The sequence below is a fragment of the Xiphophorus couchianus genome, chromosome 13 (genome assembly GCF_001444195.1).
Source record: "Xiphophorus couchianus chromosome 13, X_couchianus-1.0, whole genome shotgun sequence".
NCBI lineage: Eukaryota > Metazoa > Chordata > Actinopteri > Cyprinodontiformes > Poeciliidae > Xiphophorus > Xiphophorus couchianus.
In genome coordinates this window covers 18,341,482-18,349,195 of record NC_040240.1, presented here as the reverse complement: position 1 = coordinate 18,349,195, position 7,714 = coordinate 18,341,482, and the positions used below count along the sequence as shown (strand labels likewise).

General features: G+C 36.2%; 1 protein-coding gene across 4 annotated transcripts in view; it reads left to right on the top strand.

Annotated features, from left to right (window-relative positions):
• Positions 1-7,714, top strand: part of samd12 (sterile alpha motif domain containing 12) — a 115,631-nt gene that overhangs the window by 73,632 nt on the left and 34,285 nt on the right. The window lies entirely within an intron of this gene.

Sequence of the window (7,714 nt, the reverse complement as noted above, 5' to 3'; positions counted from 1 at the left end):
TGTTTTCCCGTCATACAGGAACAAGTCATAACAGATGAGATGTTACTGAGTCACTGTTTATTCTGGTGAGCATGTTGTTGATCTGAGCACGCTCAGTTTGACTGAGGACCCAGAAAACCAGAATATCCCAGAGTGCTAACATTAATTTCGGAAGATTTTTACTGATTTAGCCTCATCTTTATATAATGAACAATAAACAATTCTCTAAGCTAGACATTGGGACTAACTACTGTATATTTCGCACCACTCACTCATTTTCTATGGCTCTCAATCATAATTTAGAATAATTTTATTATTAAAAACGTTAATAACGAGGCTGGAGTTGGCTAATAGCAGCCTGTCAGGACCTGTCAGTCAGTGTGGGAGTGGAAGCTGTGAAATTATTCCTACTAGTGACCTTTCTGTTAATTTTGTTGTATTTTAATAAAGTAATAGTGTGAAATTTAGTCTGGTGAACACAATATGTTCAATTCTTTACATTGAAACTTTAATTTAATGGTGTCTAATATTTATTGTTAATCTTATTTCTTAGTTTTTACCAGTAACAAAAGAGAAACCTTACAACCATTAAAATCCATTTTTGTTTGCATTTTGTTAAGTAGGAAGTTGTGCTCATGTCTTCCTCAGAGGTTTTTGTGTTGTTTACTTCAGTGGTTATTGGTGCAGCGCCCCCACTGGCAAGGAGGGGAACAGGTTTTCCATTAGTTTGGTTTGTTTGACACAGTGCGGTGTGAAAGCGAACCACACCAGTAGGGATGTTCGATATGGCATAAAATTCATATATATTGTGATCTGTGGCGGTAACAATAAATATCACAACATGATTTATATAAAATTTACAATATTAACAAAAAAAATCACATACTTAAGTGAAATTTGTTTGTGTTTAAACTTGTTTAACACTCATTTTTGTGGATATCATTTGGACGTAAACTGTTTTTTTTATGTTGCTGCCTAATGTGATCGATGTCTGGGTCAAATTCAGCCTTTTCTTCCCTGTGTTGTGACTGGAACTTGTAGTCAGCTGCATCGCTTCGTTTTAAGGTGATAAAACACTTGTACAGTGAACCCTCGCTATATATATATATATACTGTATATACAGTATATATATATATATATACATATATATATATATAATGGCAGATATTTTTATGTCTTTCACTCATTGCTAATTTCACTTTTAAAAATTACATATTAAAGAAAAGGTTTAAGATGTGTTTTAACTTGGATTGGATGCTGCCATCGTTAGATATTTAAGTTGAATTTTCTCATATTTTACTGTCTTTTAGAGGCTCAGTTTCCTAAAGATAAAAGTGAAACCTCCTAATTGCGCATTCAAGTGCTGTTTGAGATAAAAATGGCTCTTTTCTTTTCTTGCTACAAAGAGATTGATTCAAGATTTAAATGTGCGCAGCGCCTGTGGTTTGCCACCATGAAGGATCTGCTGAGAGCTCCTCATAAATTTTGCATTCCTCACTGTTCCTGGCTGTAAATTTATTCATGTTTTATTAGATTAAATGAAATTCTCATTTGATAAACAGGGAGCCCTACGACGCACCATATTTTATATCACTTCAACGCAACAGCTGAATCCCATCTTGGAGGCTATATTTTACGTGTGGGTGTGTGTGTGTGTGTGTGAACAGTAGAGCTGAGGCTGATGTAATTAAAGTGTTGGACTGAGGGGCTGATTATGATTCTCTCGGTCATAATTTGCCAGGTTATTAAGAGGTGAGACTTACAGACAGGTTTATTGTGGTTCAAAATTAAAATGTTCAGTGTGAGTGGAGATTTTAATCTAATGACAGCAGCTACAAGAGAGTGTTATCATTCCCCTGCAGTATCTTTATTAATGTTTTAAAATAAAGCTGTTGATCAATGGATATTGGTAATGAATAAGTGGCTGGAAATCACCTTTCAAGTAAAATAAAATATAAGAAAACAAGCAGCACTAAACGTAGGCCGAAATACGACAGCAAAAATTATTTTACTTTGCAAAAGTATATATACAGCTTTTTCAAGTCACAAAACATCAAACCTTTATGTATTTTCATGGGATTTTATGTGATAAACCAGTAAATAGTGGTGCATAATTATCAGGGAAATGTGTTGTTAAAAATTAATCACAGACAACATGAAGGACCAAAGTGTGAGATTATTACATTCAGCCAATACTATAAAAGCTACAGATTATTTGAGGTGTCTCTAAAGGTTTTGAGATTATTTGTTCAAATTAATCTGGCCAAATAACCCGAGCTCATTAAGTCTGTGAGTGGAGAGTGTCTGTGAAAATTGACTTTACAGTCTTTCCATAATTGGCTTTGACTAGGCCGTTATAACAACTGAATAAGCTTTTATCTAAACCATTTATGCAAAACACAAAATGTTATCACGTATTTTTGGTCTAGTTTCTAATGCAACCATCTTTATACACTTGAAATAAGAAATTAACTTTAAAGTAACCTTTTAGCAAGAAGTAGAGGTTTGTTTTAAGTAAATAGTTCCTTATTATTGATGAATAAGTGCTAGCTCGTTTCAGATAAATTAACTTGTAGTGTGGAAAAAATTTATTTTTATAAGTGAAATAATCTGCAAATAGAACTGGTACATTTTCATCAACAATAAGGAATTATTTACTTAAAACAAGCCTCCATTTCTTGCTAAAAAGTTACTTGTAAGTTAGTTTGTCTTATTCCAAGTGTACTAAGATATCTGCTCTAAAAACTAGACCCAAAATAAAAATAATATTTTGTCTTTTTGCACTGTAATAGGCAGAGTCTCGTTCTGCAGAAAAATCAACAAACTAAATTGAACAATCGATGTTTGTGCTTCATTCAAGGAACTTTTCTAAAATTGAAATTACATTTCTTTTTAGTGATTTGGCATTTTTCCTTTTGTAATGTATTACGTTGGTTGCATTTCTGACAGGATTTCAGTTTCTAAACTGACTTTAAACTGAAAGGGAACATAATAAGTGTGACAAATGGTCTCAACAGGAAGTAACATCTCTCACTTAACACCGCGAAAAGTGATGATGATGATCATCCGCTGTTATTATGTGCGGCTCGGGACGCCATCCATCCTTGTTTACCGTCACATGGGAACTCTGGGAAAATGTCAGACACTTGAAAGTTCATTGCACTGAACTCAGCTACAGATGAGGATTATCCTTTATGTCTCACATCCTCACTCTGACCCGCCGCGCTGCAGATGCAATAAAGGGCCATCGGTTGGATTCTTACTTTTTATGCATTACCTTTTTAACTTTAAAACCTGGAGTCCATCAAATCCTGACCTTTCCTAACAGCTAGCATCTGTCATAACTGAAATGTACATCTGCATAGTTTAATCCTGACTAGCTGCCAACAGCGCTGACTTATTCATCACCTCCGTCTGCGGTGCAGAAAGAACGCTGCAGAGCAACTTAAAGCCCATCTGTCTGACTCGCCCGTCTCTGCAGAACGTTTTTATTTTTTATTTCCCTTCTGCAAAAGAACACAAGATGATGTGTCAAACCCCTTCCCACACATTCCTGCTCCTTTTCATAATCTCTTCTTCTCTTCTGTCTTTCCCTCGCTGTCATTTGCTGTCTTTTTCCTCCCCTGTACTTTTGAACTTTCTCCCCCTTAATCCTATTTCCGAATTTGGCCCCGTTTCCTCGGCCGCCTCGTCCTGGCTGCAGCAGGGGAGTCGGGCAGGCCAGACATTTGCTTTCCAGCCAAGTGTGTTCAGAAAAAGAAAAGCAAAAGGAGAACAAGAAGGATGTGAGAAAGATGCACGGATTACGACACAAAGAAAGTGCGATGTGGTGATATGATTTATTGAGCGGTTTCAGAGATGTCCCTGGTGCAGATTATCTCTGTCTGCTTCTTCATGCATTCCTCCTTCCAGTCGCTTTTAGGCCCGGTTCTTTGTCTGCGTTTTGACTGGAATGAGAATGAAAAGCACAAGTTCTGGTGTTGTACCCTATCAAACAACCAGCATCCACAGATTCATACGGCATTTCTTTACTTTCTTAAAATTCTGCTGTGAAGCAGAGTTATAATAGTTCTGTGTTTTTCATTGTGACTTTTTGTTTGTCTAATTCAATTAGCGTTAATTAGTTTCTAGAGTGTTTTTGCTAGTTTTTATTACTTATAGTAGTAGTTTTAGTCCTTTCATACTTTGGTTAAACCTCTGAACAGTAAGTTTCAAATCTTCACCTACATATTTTTGCTTATTTTAATTGTACAAAGTTCTTTAGATGTCCTGTGAGTAAATATGTTTACCCATTTATCCTGAACAACTGGAACTTTCAATATCTACCAGGTTATTTTTGCAATTTACCGTTTATTAAAAGAGTTCCCCTCAGATTAACTTCACTTCCTGCTATGGCTGGAATGAAATTACCGTAATAACTTGATATTTGCTGGAAACGTCTCCCCTTTCAGAAACCGTTGGAATTTTTCAGATAGCACAGATAATTACGGTACTGCAAATTTGGCTGGATCGTCGCCGACACGTTCGGTCTAGAAGGGTTCCCTTCTTAAGGTGCAGAAATCATAAAGGTCAGAGTATTTTATTGTCATTACAAGTACATGAATTGGTAATGAATACTCAGCGAAATGCATTCAATAATTGTTGGAAAATTAACTGACTGGAGTTTTGTTTCATTTTCTGTCGCCATTTTGTGATTTAGCATGAAAGCTAAATCACAATTTGCTGGCAGCTGATGCAAACTGCTTGTGTTTCACATCAGTTTAAAAGTCTAATAAATAGATTCATAAACACAAAACCAGATCATATCTGTAATTTTAGCACCATATAGCTCCAGTTAGTTGTAGTTTTTCCTCATTAATTACCATTTTTATTTATTTCAGTTAAAGTAATTTCCCATTTCGGTTTTTGTTATTTTGTTAGTTTTTGTTATCTGTAATAACTTTGTTGTGAAGTAATAACAGGTCAAGCTCAAAAACATTAGCTTTTTTAAGAGAAAAGATGAATTTTCTGTGAATAATTTGGAGCGTTCAACAGAAAAATCTGTGAATACTGAACCGTGAATAGACAAGTGTCTACTGCAATAACATTTTACAGGTAATAATTATGAACTTTCTGCCGTTGTAAACATTTTAAAACATTTTAATTGCAACATTAAAAACATATAAAAGAAAGAAATACAAAAGTAGCTGAATGTTGGAACTATAAACAGCTGTTTAGTTTTATCAAGGAAGAAAATGCAGAAAATTTCCTGGTTAGCATCAACCTGTCAGACGTGATGCTAATGTTACTTTAAAGAAAACAGAGACGCAGCAAAGAATTAGGATTTCACTGAATCTAAGTTTTTGATCTTAAAAATCTCTGAATTACTTTTTAAATTGGAGTTATTACAATACTAATTGGTAGCAGCTAATTAATGTTACAGATTTTGTTATTTTAGCAAAAAAATTTTTTACATTTTCACTGCAAAACCACAAAATCTCACCATGTATTTTTGGTGTAGTTTCTAGTGAAAATCTATTGAAATCAATCAATCAATCAAATTTTATTTGTATAGCACATTTCAGCAGCAAGACATTTCAAAGTGCTTTACATCATTACAAACACAGAATCACAATGCAATATAGAATCAATAATCAAAACAAAGCATTAAGTCAAGTTCCATCCATAAATTTGTAATTGATTACATTTCAAATACAATTCTAAACAGGTGGGTTTTTAGTTGAGATTTAAAAGAAGTCAGTGTTTCAGCTGTTTTACAGTTTTCTGGAAGTTTGTTCCAAATTTGTGGTGCATAGATGCTGAAAGCTGCTTCTCCTCGTTTGGTTCTGGTTCTGGGGATGCAGAGCAGACCAGAACCAGAAGACCTGAGAGGTCTAGAAGGTTGATACAACAACAGCAGATCTTTAATGTATTGTGGTGCTAAGCCGTTCAGTGATTTATAAACTAACAACACTATTTTAAAGTCTATTCTTTGAGCTACAGGGAGCCAGTGGAGGGACTTTAAAACTGGTGTTATGTGCTCTATCTCCCTGGTTTTAGTGAGAACGCGAGCAGCAGCATTCTGGATCAGCTGCAGCTGTTTGATTGATTTGTTGGACAGACCTGTGAAGACGCTGTTGCAATAATCAATACGACTGAAGATGAACGCGTGGATGAGTTTCTCTAGATCTGGCTGAGACATTAGTCCTTTAATCCTGGAAATGTTCTTCAGGTGATAGAAGGCCGACTTTGTAACTGTCTTTATGTGGCTCTGGAGGTTCAGTGAGACAAATGAGACAAAACGAACTTATGAGTAAGAATATGAGTGGTTTTGAGTTATTATTCAATGTTTTTCTGCAATATTTCTCCATTTGCTGTAACAGTAAGTTGTTTTTATGCCTTTATCACATTTAGCAGTGAGTACATGAGGTTGGTTGACAGCGCTAAGACCTGCCTCCTGGCTCTGATTGGTGCATTTCTTCAGACGACAGCAGCAGTTCAGGGAGGAGATGGAGGAGATTCATCTTTTCATAGATTATCTGTCTCATAATGAACCGTCACAAAATAGTGACAGCTTTAACAAATATGTACAAAAAACTATTTGCTGCAGCTTTAAATTATGTTACTCAAATCAACCAAAATGTCACCAACACATATTAGAAACTTCTGCAGTGCCATGATGTGGGTGGTTTGTTTTCCAGCCGGCATGTTGCTGCAGTTTCTTTTTGTGAAAAAACTCAGTTTTCTTTTGTTTAAAAAAAAATAGAAACTGTAACCAAGTGTGACCGATGCAGGTGATTTTTGGTGCAATGAATGAAGGCGGTGAGGAAAACGCAAGAGGTGGAGCAGCATAGGTGTGAGAGGAGACACCAGGAGAGACTACTTACTTTGCATCAGGCTCATGGGAAATCTATCCGGGCAATATCCAAACCAAGGCGCGCCGCTCCTGCCACCTTCGCCCCACACAATTACAATACTATCTGACAAAGATATTGAGCGCATATCCCTTGCCGTTTCTGTGGCCGCTCGTTCCCAGCTAGAGCCTGGTTTTATATAAAACTGTGGAATAAAGGTATTAACACTGACTTATTGGAAGGAAAGGGCATGCAGCCAGGAGGAGCTGGCAAACAGTGTGTGAATGTGTTGACCCTGCAGGGCTCGGAGGGGACGGAGTGGAGCTCAACCTCTACAGTGTCCCTCCGTCTAAAGGCGTTTATGATCTTGTCTGACCTTTACCTTTGACCCAGCTCTAAGAGGCTCACAGGTGACCTTCCTGTGGGAGCAGCTTCTGTGCCTGCAGGGTGGATTACCAGAGAAAAGACAGAGAAAAACGAAAGTTTTTCATTTGAGATTCGATTTTAAATCACCTCCAAGTATTCTGGCAGTTTTTTCATTTATTTATTTATTCGATAATTCTTTGACATTTGGCTTTCTGTATGTGCGTTTTATGTAACACCACCGTTATCTAATCTAGATCTATTCCAAACCTTTAAATAGCTGAGCTCTGAATGGTGAGATAAACTTCCATTCTTACTGGATCAGTGGCAAAAACATCTGAATTTCTCTGTTCCTCCAACTGTTTTCTTTTTCTGAAAAAACAAACAAAAAACAAAATGAACTGCTTAAAGCTGCACTGTGCAACTTTTATTAAAACTGTCACTATGTCATATGAGAGAAATAATCTGAAAATTTTTTTCACATTAAAAATAAATTTTCTGAAATAATGAAGGCATTAAAAAGCTCCTCGGCCTTCTA